Here is a 19,061-nt window from a genome sequence, read left to right as displayed (position 1 = left end):
CCTTCCTTCAACGCCCTGTTTCCTCTCTCGGGTTTCCTCCCTCCCCCGCTGAGGAGGGGAAAAGAGGGAAGGGGGAGTGTGGTGGGGCGGGTGATAATGGGGAGGTATCAGGGCATATAATAGAGCTGGGGGTAGGCGAAGGGAGCGCCAGTGCGTAGCGACGATTCCAGGAGAGGAGGTGCTCGGAGGAAAGGGCGGGGGTTGCTGATGTAATGGGGAGAAGTGATTAATCCTTCATTTCGTCGTTCCCCCACCCCCGATTTTTTAAGCGGAAAAAAGTGGAGCAAGGAAGCCAGTCTTTGGTAACTCGGGTGTTCCGTGGTGGGTAGGTTCAAAATATGAGCTGTAGGGAGCGCTAGAGATTTTGTGCCCTTTAGCCCAACAGAGGGTACTTGCAAACCTTAGAGATCTACTTTACCGAGCTTGCGCTTGGTAACCGAAGTTTGGAGTTGATTCTTAATCATAGTCGCCTAAGCATTCAGAAGGTTTTTACCTTTGGTCAGTTTGCTGTGTTTTTTGAAAAAATGGTCTATATGTACTATTCGAGAACATAATGCATGAGGGAAGGAAAAAAGTAAATGTGTTGAGACTGATTGTTTATGTAATTTACTTTTTTTTCCTTGTTTTAAGATTCCACGCCCACAAACTCAAAAGAAAAGAAAAGTCCCCAAGAGGCTTTACCTTTTGTATTTGTTTCTGGTCCCCTCAACATAACCTCTCCCCAAGGAAGACAGGTTTTGATTCCTTAGCTGCGATTCTCAATTCTCTCTGCTCTCTTTTATCTTTTTTTTTTTTTTTTTTTTTTTTTTTTTTTAAGATGTGGTAAAAGTATCAGCTTACCTCTGGATTCTCTGGTTTTCAGATCTATTGGTGATTTTTCTCTCATTTGAGTTTCATCAATTGCTGCCTGGGTTTGAGATAATTGTTACAAAGCATGATAGAGGGGGAGGCACAGGAGATGTAAGCCAATATCATATAGTGTGTTTGAGTCCCAGATTTGATATGTGACTCTAGGCAAATTACTTCCATCTTTCTAGATATTAGGGTTCCACTTCCTTTTAAATAAGAACTTATTTTGTACTATATAATGATGTTTCCAATTTTTCAAAGTTCTGTGTTTTTGAGATGATCTCTACTTGGTCCAGAAAATGGAGAAACTTACATCCAAGTTTCCTTTTCAAAACCATACTCGAAGAAGACGGCTATTTAAAAAAACAGCTTGAAGAGCTCCAAACGTGTATGGTTGTTGGCTAGATGCAAATGAATATAAATTTACATTTGGTTCAAGTAACATGGGAATAAAAATACGGGAAAGTTACATGATTATACTTACAAGTGCATCCATATTTCTGATTTTTCTAAAATTTTATATTCAACAAGTACTTATTTGCTCCTTCTATGCGTGAATAACATGGAAGGTGCTATGGGGCAATACCTATAAATAAAAGGCAAAATCTTCAGCATAGGGAGTTTGTATTTTGATGTGGCAAGATAGAAGATTTACTTAATTCAAATGTACAAAGAAAATGTGACTTGTTTGTTTTCTGTATTTTTTTAACCTCAAGTCCATACAAGTCTCCTTCTTACATGTCAGGAATTCATTATCCAGTTTATTTTATATAAATACCACCCTTCAGATTTAATTTCCTCTCTCCTTATTCCAAAATATGTATGGGGGTAGAGGGCTGTTGTATAAGGTATAGAGGGTATATTTTGTATATCCTAATACTATCTAAAGCATTATCTAAAACTACCATGACAGTTCTCTGGTCAATGGCAGTAACATGCCTTCTTCTAACATGGCATTTCTTTTTCTATTTTGACAGTTTTCTGAAGATGAAGGTAAAGTCTTGAGAAAGGGAGTACTGTCTTTTAATTCACATAGTGACTAGTGGGCTGGGAATGGCCCAGAGGCCTACGTGGCATCAGGGAAGGGAATCTAAGCCACAAATGCCAGTCCGTATGTTGTCCTAGGATGTAGTAGCTGATATGGTCTAAGAGCAGGACTCCAAGCCTCAGAAGTAAGAAGGCTGGGTGTGGTGGCACACACCTATAATCCCAGCAAATCAAGAGGCTGAGGCAGGAAGAGCCTAAGTTTGAAGCCAGTTTGAACAACTTAGCAAAACCCTGTCTCAGAATAAAAAATAAAAAGGACTGGAGATGTAGCTCAGTGGTAGAGGGCTTGTCTAGCGTGTGTGAGACCCTGAGTTCAATCCATAGTGCCTTAAAAAAAAAAGGAAAAAAAAAGGTAAAATTGGTCATTTCTGTCCTTCGGAGGTGTCATGCAGTTTCCTTTTGTTGAAGTCCATACTGAGTCATTTCCCTCCTCCACACACTACAACTTCTTTACTGACCCCAAGTTTGCACAGGGCCCTTGATCCTCTTGATACTACTCTATCTTCTCACTGAGACGCATGGGCACTTAAGGATTTTCGAGATACTCCATGTAGGACTTGATGAGCCCAGGGCCTTGCTTTGGGCTTGTTGGGCCATCTCACTTCTCCAATGTTGCATTAATCTCCTTGTGTTATATTAAGCATGGTATCCAACTGAAAACAAAGCTCCTAGAGGTCTTGACCTTTCAGAGGCATTCCAGAAAAGCAAACCATTATCCCCAGCTCTTGACTTTTTCCATTATCTTTATGAATATGTCAACTACATATGTCCAGTTTTAGTTTCCACCCAGAGAGGGGAAGGAAAGTAAGCACACAGGGTCTTACCTCTTCCTTGTCCCCTTCTTTCCATCATCTTCTAGGGTTACAAAGGGCAAATTTTTCTCCTCGTATGTCAGAAACTTTCCTAGGTGTACTATGGCTTCTCCATTCTTGAGATGGGATTTGTTCTGCTTCCTTTCTTGGAGCCATAAGGGCTGATGAAGTGCAAGAGAGAAACTAACAATAATGGATCTACTGGGAGATATTTAAGAAAATATTGTCCTATTCCCATATCACTACTTTCTACATAGTTTTAGTATATTTCACAGGATTAAATGGTAAGAGTCTTATTTGTGCAAGTGTTCAAAACTATCTTAACTTAAAATCGTGGAACTTGGGGGTTTTTAGAATGTGCCTTGGAGATCATTTAATCTCATTTATGTATTTGACAGATAGGAAAACTAAAGTCCAAAGAAGGGAGATGGCAAAAACAAATTTCATTATACTACTTAGTAGTAAAACTATTGCCTGTCAATTCAGTTTTTTTTTTTTTTTTTTCCATTCACAGGTATTATAGAGCCTTAATTCTGATAAAAACCCAAAATATTCCAGCCAGTTTACTCTATTGCCAGGTCCACCTATATTAGCAAGTAATCCTGTCAAACAGCTATCGTGGAAGTGATAGAAAACAGGAGAAAAATTTAAAGGGTATTTTTATTTGGGGTAGGAGTCTTCCAGAATTATTTCAGTTACACTTAGCATAATTTCAGAGGCCTGAATTCCCTCAGGGTTTGCTCTCTCTTCAAGAACATTTGTGTTTGTTTTTCTGAACTAATTACTGGTGCTTAACAGGTTAGTGTACTTAAAATTATTTGTTTGTAAAACCTATCACAATAGGAGTGTAGAAAATAAGCTCTTTAATCATTTTAATACCTGGCAGGTGATATTTACTATGATTCTTAATTTCTAATTTTTGTCATTTCAAAGATTCAGCTTCCCTTTTCTCTGTCATTCCATCATCTAGTTCCAAACCATCAGCACTCAGTCAGTTATATAAGACACCTCAAAGCTCCTCACTCCTTTTATGTCATTTAAGAAATTAGTTTGATCTGAATATGGTTCCCTACAGGAATAACCAGCTCTGTTTAAAATATCCTTGTTAGAGTATGAATGACTTATCTCACTAAGCTGCAAAAATTCATTCTTTAGAACATGCTCAGATAATATTTTATCAGCTAGGTAGTGAAAATTAACTTGGAACTAAGGATTTAAATTTAATGTATGTGTGGGGAAACCTGGTAAGCACACAATTCAGTGATACTCTTAATAGGGGTTATCTTTAAAGAATTATAGAATCTAACTTTAATACTCTTCCCTGGGGAATAACACAGACACAGTACTATTAAAAGAAATTAATTATGTTCAAGATTTAGGATGGGTGGTGATAGATGGGTGTAAATTTTTATTTTTGCTTTTTAAAAGAAGAACAAATTTTAAGTGTTGTGAGAGACTAGGCCAAAACAATAAAAGTATGTTGTACTATTGAAGCTCTGGTAGGTGACAGAAATGTGCCCAGATGTGAGTGGAAGACCAAGAAGGAGTTCTACCACTTAATGGCTGTCTAACCTGAAGCAAATTCCTCAACCTCTGTTTATTTCTGCATCTGTAAAATGGGGATGCTGATAGTCATCATTTTGTGGGATTGTCATGAGTTAAGTAATGAATACCGTGGCTGGGGTCACAACCCCAGCATGTGTGAAGCACTGGGTTCGATCCTCAGCACCACATATAAGTAAATAAAATAAAGGTCCTTCAACAACTAAAAAGTATTTTTTTAAAAAGTAATGAATACCTATAAAATGCTTAAAACAGTGCATGGTACATAGTAAGGACTCAGTAAATTGTTATCCATTATTTTTATTTCTGATGCTGGTATTTCAGGCCTTGATGAATTTCAAGATTACATGGACATTTTATATAGGGAAGCAGGTATGCTCTTGTAAGGAAATATGCCTAGAAAATGAATAAGATTATAAAATTTTTAACAAGATACAGGAAAAAAAACACCACCAAAGGAAAGAGGCAGAAAAAAATAAATAAAATAGATGAGACTAATGGGAGGAGACCTGTGCAGAATTTCTCTATTCAAGCAATAATGGAATTTTGTAGTAGGTGCAGAATACCCCAATGTTTTTTCACTATTGGAACCTCAAGAAAGAGTCAAAGGAGTAGGTCAAGAAATAAATACATAGGTTTAGCGGGGGGAAAGTCATCAGTTGAAGGTTTATTTGTGTTAGAAAAAGAATTGGATCCACGTAAGTAGCAGGTTAAAATTTAAACACTCATCTGGGCCTCCTTGCAAGTAGTAAATGATAGAAACACATGGAATAGGAGTAGAGAAAGAAATGACAGAAAGAAATACACACAGTAGCGCAAGTTCCTCAAAGGCTAGAGGATCTAAAAGTTAAAGGAAGAATACATGTCAGAGGACTCCACTATGCTCCTGAGATTATGGCCTGTGGAAATATCAATAGCAACTTCAGATTTGGGAATCTGTTGAGTGTGAGTGTCCAGCTAAGACACATTTAGGAAAGAGGGTCTTGGAAGCAGGATTAATAGACTTAAGGAGTTCTAAGACAGGAAACAATAGTAGCAGATATGTCATAAGGTTTAAAAAGCCTTGGATTCCTGCTGTGGATGGAGAAATCCTCAGAAGATCTCAATCCCAAGGCTGTCAGTGTGGACTACTGAGTTGTCTAGTGTAAATGTGGGATGCTATGTTCACACATGGGAGAGGAAGATGTGTAATTAGACAGAAACCAGCATCAATCCAGCATTGTACTTCCAGACCAGAAATACCAGACTCAACAGGGAAATGGATTCCTGCTTTTATTTCTTGTGCTTTGGGAGTCACGTTAAGGAAATCTGGTCCTAAGCTGATATGAAGATTTGGACCTACTTTTTCTTCTATTAGGTATATTCTCTGATCTAATTCCTAGGTCCTTGATCCATTTTGAGTTGAGTTTTGTGCAGGTATTATTTCTCTGATAAGTAGTTGATGATACATTATAGGGGTGGGGGCAGGTAAGGGAAGAATGGAAGAAGGATGGATTGTGTAGAGGGAAATGAGGGGTGGGGAAGGAAAGAGAATGAGACAAACATCGTTACCCTGTGTTCATGTATGAATACACAAATGGTATGACTCTACTTCGCGTACAACCAGAGAAACGATAGTAGTATTCCATTTGTGTTCAATGAATCAAAATGAAAAACATAAAAATGTAATAAAACAAAGGGAAATGGAAATAGAAATGTTCCAAATATGGAAAGGAAGAGAAAGAACAAACACGTGGGAATGATCTAGACATCATTGGAGATGCTACCACTTAAAACCTCCTCATGTTTCTTTGCAATTGGGCCCTACGCCTATTCATGAATTGCTTTTGAACCAATAAAACTTGCTTGTATTGCTTTGGGTGGTATGAGCTAGATGAAGAAATGTAGGTTCCTAGAAAAAAATGAGGTTGGTGAAGGGAGGAGAAAGATGTTGTACAGAAGTCAACTATATCCTTATTAAGGTGTGTGTCACAGATACTGCTTGGGGAAATTTATCCCAATTGAATTTAAAATCACTAATGGTAGTTGGAAAACTGATGTTTTGGGGTTTGGGTACTAGAGATTGATCAATCTCAGGGCACTTTACCACTGCGCTACCTCTCTAGTCCTTTTGAGACAGGGTCTCACTAAATTCCTGAGACTGGCCTTGAACTTGCCATCCTCCTGCCTCAGTCTCCTGAGGAGCTGGGATTACATGCATGTGCCACTGCACCTGGTATAAAACTGATATGTTCCAATAGGCAAGGCAGAAACCAAAGATGTTCTCTCTTCATCTTTTATTCACTGTGGGTTGTTCTGTTTCCCCCAATGAATACTAAGCTACAATATTTGAGGGCAACAGCAATAAATTTCTCTGCACTAGGTTCTAGAGCAGCAGTTTGCTTGCAAGATGCTATTCTGCAGGAATCATGTCTGCTTCCTTATCAGTGGGATACAAGAGATTTGGGTGGATTATTTCTGAAAGTACTGAAAGGTACCTATTGTAATGGAAGAAGACATAGTAGCCACTGAAGAACCTAGAACCCCCAAGTATTTGTAGAGAGAACCTTCTGATAGAGACTGCCAAAAATCAAGAAAAAAGGGAAAGGAATATCAAGCTTTACTGTCTTTGAAGTTCAGTTTACAGTAGAAGAGGAGTTCTTTTTTGGATTTGAATTGTCCTGGGAATTTAATAATGGAAAGGGCTTTACATTAATTTTTTTACCACTCGTTGTTGTTTTTTGACTTTTAAAAGTCATCCTTTGACCAATTTTGGATAATATGATTAAATATAATTTCAAGTACTAATAGACAGTGAATATTTGGTCTAGGGTGCAGTGTGACCTTGAAGTTAAATTGATTCATGACCTGTTCTGGCCCATTGCAGAAAGTCTTGGGAGGAACAACTTAACTATGCAAGAAGGAATTTTACCGGAGGAATCAATGGGAAAAAATAAGGTTATTGCCAATCTCTCCTAATTGGACTGTCCTGGCTGAACAAGGATTTGGTTTTTAAGCCTAGTTGTTAAAGAGAGAATAATAGGACTTGTGTGGGGTAAGGAGTAGTTCAGCATCTCTCCCTGCATTTCTTCCAGAACTCCTCTAAACTGCCCCCGACTCCCATCTTATCTTATAGGACTTTCTGTATAGAAAAAGGTGACTAGAAAAAGACACTGAAGACACTTCAACAGAGGGAGGGATCGTGACTTTGAAAGGCACTCACTTTAATTTCCTACAGGCCCTAATACCTGCTTTTTTATTTCTTACCACTAGGAGCAGCAGGCTGATTTGTATATTTTTCTCCAAGTAGTAAGCAAACCTAGAGACAGAAGGGCGTTGGAAGGAAGGGGTGGGTTAGCTTTCCTGAGGACCCCTTGTTGTTCTTTTGCCTCTATTTCCAACTGCATGGTTCTGGCAAGACATCCTGGTGGTGTGGGTGAACTTACACTTGGCTATTGATATCTCTTCACCTGAGACTTGGTCTTATCCTTGGTGTCTCTCTTTTCTGCACACTTGAGGGAGGTTTTAGAGTTGCAAAAGAAAGAGGGCCCCTGAGTTCCATACAATACCACAAAAAGAAGAAGAGGAGGGAGAAGAAGAAGGAAAAGAAGAAACTGGGGCATTTGCCTGTTTACTATTAAAATGGTAGTGGGAGGCTGAGGGGGAGGATTGCAAGTTCAAAGTCAGCCTCAACAACCTAGCAAGGCCCTAAGCAATTTAGTGAGACTGTCTCAAAAAAAAAAAAAAAAAAAAAAGATTAAAGGGCTGGGAATGTGAAGCTCAGTGGTTAAGCATGCCTGGGTTCAATTCCCAGTTAAAAAACTATTGAGATTAAAATGGTGGGGTACTTGGGGTAGATATAAGTATGCACACTCTGTCAGGGTAATCAGTTGGGAGAAAGGTGAGGGTAGGATTCATGTTTGGAATTCTACCCTAAATTTCTGACATTGTTTTTTGAGGACAAATGGTTATATTCTGTACTTTAAAACTATGTACATGTCTTATAAGAGTTTGTCTAGCTCAGAAATTCCCAAAAGAAAAATGAAAGAACAAGAACATTTGGAAAAGTTAGAACTGTTTTTATGACATAAAAAAAAAACTAGAAAAAAATAAATAAGAACTTGTATTTTGAGCATGATTTTTGTTACTATAATTTACTTCTATGCTTAGTGAATGAGTAACTATTGCTATTTGAGTTATAAGTGATGGAAAAAATGTAAAATGAAAGATTATTCCAAAGAAGTGGAAATATTGTTACATTCAATGCATGTAACAAATTCTTTATTTTGGCCATAAAGAGCTATACATTTTATATTAATAGAAAATGAATTTTTTTCTGTCCTTAGCTATTTAAAGAATACTGGTTTGAAGGTGGGGGGCGGGTGCCAGATTACTCCTTTTCGCAAGGCTCCCATGTGGCATGTGCCAATCCTTGCTCAGCATTTCTTTTACCCTATAATCTATCTACTGTTTTCCTACTTTGTCCTACCTACTGCACAGTTGTGGCATGGCCCTCATCTTTCATGACTCCTGAAAAGGTAGGCTATTGCAAGGACTAGTTGGGGTGGAAAGGAAGACAAGGACAAAAATTGAAAAAAAAAAAAAAAAAAAGGAAAAAGAATATAGTCTTCTATGTTTTGATTTCTTAAAAAAAAAAAAAAAAATCCAATATTACCAAACAGACTATGCCATATGATCAGCATTCATTCCCCAAAGCTGCTCTAAGGGAAGAAGGATGATAAACCTCATATATGTGTCAACTGTGTCAAATGACATGGACTTTGTGGTGCTTCTGCCTCTGTCCCTTATTTCTATTCAGTGGGCAGTAAATCATTAAGGTCAGCACATGGTTATATGTGATATGGTTTTGAGAAAATGTTACTAATTTTGTTCAGTACATAGTTGGAGAAGGGGGCTTGGTGTGGAGTTGCAGGTTTTGATGTGCGAAAACATCGAGTCTTCCCCACCCAGTCCATCCTCATAAGCCCCATTTCCCCACTGCAAGATAGCCTCTCATACTGTAGAACACTTTCGGAAATTGAAAATTAGGGAACTGCTCTTTTTATGTAAGCAAAATCCTTCAAGCTACTACTTAGCTAGTATCACAAATGAAAGGAGTCAGACTTCTGAAAACAAACAGATCAACAGATTAAACACCTTCTAGCTTTCTAATAACCTTAGTTAAAACCCTTAGTTAAAAAGTAAACAAGAGATACTCATCAAGGGTGGATAGCTTTCAGCACAGATGCTTGTGATTTGGGGGGTGGGGGGACACTACCAGGAACCCATCTTGTCCTAACAAGAAGGAACTGGAGCTCTCCAGTCATTACAGACCTCATTTAAAGGGACAGACCTCACCACGGGATGTGTCTCCCTCATGATACAGATCAACTTTCTTATGTGACTTATTTTAATGAATGCTTAACATGAAATTGAGGGTATTTTTGTTTGAAAATATCGTTTGTTCTTAGTCTTTAGATCAGGATCATTTAGAGAAGTGGGTAGGACAAAGATTGTTCACTTACAAACTCGAGTAGGATGAATGTGTACAACCAGATATTCTTGAAATCTCCACTGATGAACCCCCCTTTTTAACTCCCCTTCATGAATCCAAATGGTTTCTCCTATTTCCCTGATTCCAACCTATAGTGTCCTGCCTTTGGTGACTTGTATTCAGATCACTTTTTTTTGTTCCTGACCTTGTTTCTTATTTTTGCATCTGTTTCTCCCAAGACCATAATCTTTATGTTGTGAACCCTAAGCAGGTAGTGTGACCAAGATTTCCTATTTCCCTGCTTGATAATTTAGTACTATAATGAAGTAGAAAAACATGGGTTTTGCAGTCTGGCAGACTTGGGTTTAAATCATGACTTCCATATCTAACTGGTGGTCTGACCTGGATAATACAGTTTTCTAAGGAAGTTTCCTTTTTGAAAAAAATGAGGATATTAATTGCAATTGGAAATTGCGATGGAAAGTTGCGATTGGAAATTGTGATGGCTGCACAGCATTGTGAATGTATTTAATGCCACAGAATTGTATATTGAATAATGATTAAAATGGGAAATTTTATGATTGATATATATATATATATATATATATTACCACAATTTTCAAAAAGGAAAACATGATGGTGAGAATTAGTCTTTGTTTAACAACCATTATAATATCTGGCACATAGTGGGCTATATAGCATATTCAAGTAGCAACTATACAGCATAGAATATTTTATGTTACAAATAACAAAAAAGCATAACTCAAACTGGCTTAAGCAATAAAAAGAATGTATTGATTCATGAAATGGAAAAGTCCAGAAGTAGATCAAACTTTTGGGTTAGTTTATATCACTAAGAATTCATATTCTCTAAGCCTCCAGTTACTAAGGATTGTCACTAAGGATTCAACTGATCTCTAAGAATTCAGTTTCTTTTCATTTTCCTACTGCATTCTACAATGTCAGCTTTATCCTATCGCCAAGAACTCTCAGGATCACAAGATAGCTGCCAGTCGCTTCAAAGAAGTACATCTTCCTTTGTCTATATCCAGAGAGAACGACAGTCCCAGTAGTCCAGCAAGTATGCTGATATTCACTTGCTTAAGTCATATGCCTGTTCTGGTATCTGGAACCAAAAACTGTACATACAAAGAGAGAATATGATGGCTGGTTATAACTAACCAGAGAGTGAGGCAGCTTCTCTGGAAGCACATGGGCTTCCAGAGGAATGGGTTCCCCAAAGGAAAGTCAAGGTACCATGGAGGAGAGAAGGCAGGACTAATACACTGAGGAGGCAACCAAGAAATGTTTATTACAGTAGTTATTATCATCATTATTGCCTTTCTTTCCCCTTAGCCCTCAGCTCTTGGATATTCTTTGGAAATAATGTTTTTTAAGTCTAAAAGACCTCTTATTCAAGTATTTGTATTCTTTCTAGTAAAGAAAAATAGATAAATAAAAAACTAAGTTTACCTGGTTGTTAGGCATCTAGAGCACCAGCAAAAAAAAAAAAAAGCAAAAGCCACTGAATGAAGGAGTTCAACAAGAATAAACCCAGGGGACGGAGGGCAGGGAGGGTGCTAGAAAGACCTGCCAACATGCCAAACTCAGAGAATGAGGTTAGTTATTGGCCTCTTCTTTACTGGAGCTAGATTAAAAGCTGACGTGAGTTAAGATGAAGGAACCAATCCACAGGGGAAGGGGCAATCTCCAAAGCAGAGCTGACAAAATAAAATATCTGATATCTGATTTTGATTGCTGTGCCCACTAGTTTGTAGCTTCTACCTGTCCATCTGTCTTAGATTTTTGTCACTGTAACCAAAATACCTGACTTAGAGGAGAAAAAGCATATTTTGGTTCATGGTCTCAGAGGTTCTTGCTCTGAGACTGAGGAGAAGCAGAATATCATGGCAAAAGGACATGGTAGGGGAAAGCTTCTCAGCTCATGGCAGCCAAGAAGTAGAGAAAGAACTAGAGGGACCCCAGGGAAATATAAATCCCAAAGGCATGTTCTCTGTGACCCACTTTCTCCAGCCACACCCTACCTGCCTATAGCTACTACCCCATTAGTCCATTCAAATTATTGATCCATTAAATGGATTAATCTACTGTTTAAGTTAAGGCTATCTAATTATTATCATTTCATCCCCAAATATTCCTGCATTAACACAGGAGATTTTGGGGGACTCCTTATATAAAAATTATAACATTTCATCCTAGACCCCAGAAGCTCATCTCAGAATGCAAAATGCATTTAGTCCATTTCCAACACTCCCCATAATTTAACAGTTACACCATTGTCTAAATCCAAAGTCTTTATGACTCAAGACAAACACTTGGCTGTGAGTCCCTGTAAAACTCAAAAGGAAGTTACACATAGCCAACATATAATGGCACAGAGTAAACATTCCATTCCAAAGGGGAGTAATATGAACACAGAAAGAAGTAATGGGACCTAAGTAAGACCAAAACCTAGAAGGGCAAACAAGTCCTGTAGCTCCACGTCCAGCATCTGGAGCACATGGCGGTGAGATGTGATCTTCAAAGGCTTGTGCAGCCCCACCTCTTTGGCCTTGCTGGTTGCAGCCCATGTGGCCTATCTTTTAGACTGGCTGTGTCCACAGCCAACAGCTTTCTTTGGCAGACATCACATATTAGTGGCATCTCTTAATCCTGGGGTCTCCACTGCAGCTGCAGCTTCCTTCTTACTTCATGAACTGACTTTTCAGGGGCTACCCACAAGAATCCTGATCCTTCTACACTTTGCCTGAAATCCCAGGCCTTCCTTTCCTATCTCAACAGAAGCCTCCATGACCATTTAATTCCACATCCTACGTTTCTGTAGAACCAGCACCACATGGATGATGCCAAGGTCTGTCACCAGCTCAGGCAGTTACTAGGTCCTCTTGAGTGATGACTGCAGTGGCTTCTGAGTGCTTGGGCATCTAAGCATGGTAAAACAAATCTTGAGGAAGCACATTTTTAGGCACCCCTGTGCAAGCAGGGTGCTCCAAGTTCTCTTCTCAAAGGAGTTTTCAGTTTTACACCCTTGAGCCTATTATGGATGTGGTCTTGCTGAGGGCATCTTTTCTGTTATCCCTGTGCAAAGTACTTAGCTTCTCTTTAGAGGTGGTAATCTTTTAGCCATCACATCTTCCTTGGCCCCAATTTTACATGCATTTCTTCTTTGGACAAACTGCAAGTTTTTTTCATATCTTTCCTATCTGCTCTTTGCTCCTGATTCTCACAGTGAACCTCATAAGGTATTAAGTACAACTTTGGGAACATAAACAGCATTTTCTAGGAGCTGGGACTTTTGGGAATGGTTACCTCTTAGTTCAACATACCTAAAAGTTCACCTGGATATACTAAACATTAGTATGAAAATGACTAGCTTCATGGCAATACCCAGGCCACCACTTGAATGCTGTGCTGTCCTGAAATTTCCATCACTGGATTGATTAGTCCATCACCTTTCAATTTGGCCTCATATGAAGTCTCAGGATGTGGGCAAAATGTGGACCAATTCTTCACCATATTGTAATATGGATGACCTCTAGTGCAATTCACAATGGAGTCTCCATTCCCCTCTGAAACCTCATGAGCATAATCTTTATTTTCCACATTCCTGTTGGCATTCTGGTCTTCCGAGCTTCTACCAGAATCACCCATTAAGCTTTGCTTACAACATTCTAAGGCTTCTCTACCCTGTATCTCCAAACTTCTACTGAAAGCAGTTCCAAAGGCTTCTGAACCACATGGTCAGGTTAGTCACAGCAATAATCCCACTTCTCAGTACCCATTTCTATAGTAACCAGATTTTAACCACTGTGACCAAACTTCCTGATAAGAACAACTTAGAGGAAGAAAAGTTTATTTTGGACTCAGTTTCAGAGAATCAGTCCATAGCTGCCAACTCCATTGCTCTGGATCCAAAGTAAGGCAGAACATTGTGGCAGAAAGGCATGGCAGAGAAAAGTTGCTTAGTTCATGACCACCAGGAAGAAGAGAGAGAGAGAGAGAGAGAAAGAGAGACAGAGAAAGGTGCCAGGGAAATATGAACCCCAAAATCACACCCCCAGTGATCTACTTCCCCCCAGGCATACCCTATCTGCCTATAGTTGCCACCCAAATAGTTCATTTAAATGATTAAACCATCAAATGGATTAATGCACTGATTAGGTCACAGCTCTCATAATGTAATCATTTCACCTCTGAGCATTCCTGAATTAACAGAGGAGCTTCTGGGGAACATCCCATCCAAACCATAACACAATCTGTGAGATTTCTCTTTCTTTTTTTTACCCCAGCCCCCCATCTGAAGACTCACCAATTTCTGCCAATTTTATTCTGTCCCTTCTGCCAAGAAGGCTCTTTCACACTCTTTTGCCACATTTCACCTATTCACATTAAGACTTTAAATTTCAGTCTTTTCTTCAAAAGAAGGACTCATTGTACACCACTACCATCTCCTCTCCCACCTCCAAGACATGCCCCACAGACTGACTTGAGTAATCCTGTTTGGTATTCCCTACCTATAATCAATATTCAGTGGCCTAATGATTCACTTACTTGTCTGACCCCAACCCCTGTCCCCTTTCCCCCATGACATTCCAGCTTCTGAAGAGCAGGAACTTTATCTTAATCATCTTTGATAACATGAGCCCAGCAGAGTGTCTAGCACATAGTAGGAGTTCAGTAAACGAAGGAGGGAATTTCTTTGGTTATTATCTGATACCATCTTACCTAGCTTTTTATCTTAAGAAATAGAATGACACATTAAAAACTAAAGTGTCTCTCCATCCAAGGATAGTCTATCTTCTCCTAGAAAGGAGTTGGAAATCAGACATACAAGAGACACCTTGAAGATGTTTTCTAGCAGTTTGTATCCACTTAGACTTTGGAAGTGGTGAAGACAAAAATCAAAATTTCCAAGAAGATCCAGAATGCCCTTTTTCTTTTTCTAGTCTCCATCTTCAAACACTGTTCCTATTCCCAGACCATTAAAAGATACTTATTTCCCCTATTCACTCACAAAGTGTCCACAATTTTTACATTATTTTTTATTCAGAGAATAAGGCTGTGATTATTATAAGAAACTGCCCATTATAATAGTTTAGACTTACAAGCACTAGTTATTGACATTTACAGAGTGAAGCAAGCCACCTGAACTAAATACCAGGTGCTCAGTAAACTTACTGTAATACCTCATTCCTGGTTACAAAGCGCTCATATGACCTTTATGTAGGGTATTTGTTTTCTGTTTAATTTATTTTTCTACTTTGAAACAGATTCATCCATTATAGGAAAGGAGTCAATTATTAGGTAAACACCTGATGACTATATCCTCTGGTATTTAGTCTCAAAACATCTTGCATTTCTTAACACACAGAATCTAAAATATTTTAATGTTATACTAGAAAGAGATTAAATATAATGTCAAATGCTCAAGGAGGCAGAACACTCAACCTAGTTTCTCAAGCAGGCTAACTAAAAGTTCTTGTTCTTTGCCTGATGGTCAGGTTTTGAAAACAGAGGAAAGAAGTTTCAGAAGTGAGGGTCTGAATAAACTCTTGCAGGTTTCTGGTTATTTGGGATTATTTGGAGTCAGTACCAGACAGAGGCAAGTTTCATGATGTAACATGTCTTTATGCCCTATCCCTGCATTACTCATAATTACTTTCATATCCCTTTCTCCACTTGATCCTTCCCCCTATATCCTTTTTGTTGGATACTGTGCCTTTATGAGCACAGCTGAGGGCAAAATGCTGTCCCTACATAATGATACACATGTATGCCTTTCTCTGGCTCCTGTCACTCCCTAAGGGCTTCCATAATATATTACCTTTCTTAATTCTAAAAACAAACAAACAAAAACCAACCAAACAGGACACTTTAAGCCAGGTATGATGGTAGACACTTATAATCTCAGTTACTCAAGAGACTGAGGCAGGAGAATTCCAAGTTCTAAGGGCCAGGTAACTAGGGAGACCCTATTTTAAAATAAAAATTTAAAAAGGTCTGGGGGTGTAGCTCAGCAGTAGAGCACTTGCCTAGCATGTATGAGACCCTGGCAATTCCCCAGTACTGAAAGAGAGGGAGGCAGGTGGGGACTTTAAAAAATATTTTACTGCTTTTTGCAGTTTTAAAACATACGCATTTTCCACATTTCAATGCTTCTGAAATTGGAATTAATTTTATAGTAGTTTTCCCTCTCTTTAAAAGGTAATTACTACTTTTTCTGCCAACTGTATAATCAAAACTATTTTGGAACTAAAGAAATGTAGTGTTAATATACTTTACTGGACACAACATATTTTTTTGAGAATCATAAAATGTTGCTGTCCACAGAGATTTGCATTATACAGCTGAAAAAGGACTTTGGGAATAGGAATTTATGTATAGCTTAGGTAAAACTAATTGTTGGTTGGTTATCTAGACTAACTTTTTAAATTTACCATAACCTTCTTATCCCTTTGAATTTTCTAGTTTGGGAATCAGATGCAAAAAAATATGAAGTGAAATGTCTCCATCATATAAGGGATCTCGAAGTGCCTCCCCACATTATTGGTCCTAAGTCCTAAATTTATATTGACCAAAAGGGTAGGTTTAAAACAGAACTCTGCAGAATATTCTTGATGTAGATGACCACTTACCTCAAAACACCTTAAGTTTTTCCTGAAAGGACTATAACTTGACCCTTTTTTTTTTTTTTTTTTTTTTTTTTTTGTACTAGAAATTGAACCTGGGGAACTTTATCACTAAGCTTATACCCATATATCTTTTTTTTTTTTGAGACAGGGTCTAAGTTGCTGAGACTGGCCTCAACTTGCAGTCCTCCTGCCTTAGCCTCCCAAGTAACTGTGATTATAGGTGTGTACCACCACACCCAGTGACCCCATCTATTCTTGCTAGAGTGATGACAACTATTTTTGGAGAGAGGCAGAATATCAACACACCCATAAGTCAACAGTACATGCTTCCTTCTGAGAGTAAAATATTCAGAGATCTCTGAGCCCCATTTCCAATATCCAGAAAAATGATACAGTATTTTTCTATAATATTATGGGATGACTATAAATTGAATAAAATTATTATTCTAGTGATCCTCAAACAAACAATCTTGGCTGTTAAAATTTTTTTTAAAAGAAGGGAAATTCTGAAAATATGCTTGTTCCTAAGATTTGCAGTATCCAGGACAAAGGTACAAGTAGAGGTCTACATATAATAGGTTTAAATCATTAAAAATTATAAATCAAACAAGGCATGATGGTGCATGCCTGTAATCCCAGCTACTCAGGCTTGAGGCAGGAGGTCACAAGTTCAAGGTCAGGTTGGGCAACTTAGTGAGAAGAAGACCCTGTCTGAAAATAAAAGGGCCTGGGGATGTAGCTCAGTGGTAGAGCACCCCTGGGTTCATTCCCTAGTACTGCATAAGTAAAATAAATAAATATCAAGCTATCAAACTATTACATAAATATATTCTGTCCACCTCCCTTGATAAATTGTCATGTATGCCCTTATTATGACAACATTACTAAAAATGTATAAAGCAATGATTTTTATATGACTGAAAACTAAACAAAAATGAATAGACTTTACTATTGTGTGTTTGGGTATTTGATTAATGGACTGATGATGTTTATAAAACAACTATGTACACAATTTAGAAATTACTATGTATTACATAAAGTATTGAATTTGCTTCAGCATATAATAATATCATAATCTAGATTTTCATATAATTTGTGTTCTGTTGACAATAATAGCAAAATAGACAACTTTTCTTGAATCAATGTATTTCAAGGGGGGTCAGAGTTTACAACTCTAAAACATGCTACTTTGGTATAAGGATTATTTTGAACTGAAGGCAATGAGGAAGTAGCAAATACAGAAGCTGGGGGTATAATTCAGTGGTTGAGCACTTGCCTAGAATGTGAGGCCCTCAGTTCCACCCCCAGCACTGCAAAAACAAATAAATACAAAATAGTAGCACATTAAAAAAAAAAAAGCTCATGGTCCTCCCAAACAACCCTTTTCACTGGAGACAGACAGTCAGTACTGAAATAAGTCTGCACAAATAAATCTTATTAAAATAATCTTATCTTCCATTAGTTTCCTCCATATATTTCCCATAATTTCTTATTCTAAAAGCCCCAACCCCTTTTCCTTTGTTCTATCACTACAGTTCATCATTAGATATTATATAAGAGATATCTATATTTTAAAATATATTTTAAAAATTAATTTCAGTGAAATTAGAAATTTTATTCTGCTGAGGCATAAGCAACTGGCATTGTCAATACAATTTCTAAAGCAATACTTAAATTTGGAAATGAACCATAAATTTTACATATCATGTTCAGACATTTTAATGAGTTTACAATAATGGTAATTATCATAGAAAATATTATAATTTTAATTTTATCATATGACTTCTATTACTTTTATTTTTTGCCAGTCCTTAAAGCAATATCTATCCATATAGTATTAAATTCTCCTTCAGTTTTTAAAATGCTGAGACATCAAAAAGAAAAATGAAAGAACAATATGTGGTTCAATTTATTCTTGCTTTTCAAGGAGACTATATTGCTATCTAGGATATACAGAAAATGACACGTATATATAGACATGATTTTGTATATGAACTTCTTCTTTATAATCATGTATATAATTTTGTTTCCCTATTCCAATTTTCTTTTATTGGAATATCATTTTTGTTGCATATGCCACATTTTGTATTTTTCTATTAAAATTTTATTTTAAACCTATTACATTATTTAAAAAGTGAACTAGCCAAACTTAGATCAGTCCATGCCTTTTATAAGCTTTTGCTAATACCATTTATAGCAAGCAGTAGTCCACACTAAAAAACTGTGGTTGGCACAAAATATAAAAAGTATTTTCAGCTACAGACCAATTCCTTATTACTTGAGGATCCTCTGCTGTTTCACTTAACTCTTCTATATAACTCACTTTCTGGTATCAATTAAATCTAACTGCTTTAACAGCATTTTAAGTGGCATATCTATTGTTAATGAAAAGTGGCTATGAGGTCAAATTTGATGTGTGTTTAATCAGGATGCTTCAGAATATATTGTATATAATCTTTGAATCACTCTAAAGAATGTCAATGCTGTTATCAGAGTTGAAGCTTTGTCTCCTACGAACATGCTGATAGATGTTTAATAAATGTGTGTGCCTGTGTGCTTTGATATGCAGGGCCCTGTGAAATAAAATGCTCAGGGAAGGGGCTCCTCTTGTCCAAGTCTAAGAGTGGCACTGTGGACCAATAATAAATGTAAGTATTAATAATA

The sequence above is a fragment of the Sciurus vulgaris genome, assembly GCF_902686455.1.
Source record: "Sciurus vulgaris genome assembly, chromosome: 14".
Taxonomy (NCBI): Eukaryota; Metazoa; Chordata; class Mammalia; order Rodentia; family Sciuridae; genus Sciurus; species Sciurus vulgaris.
This window is presented reverse-complemented; position numbering follows the sequence as displayed.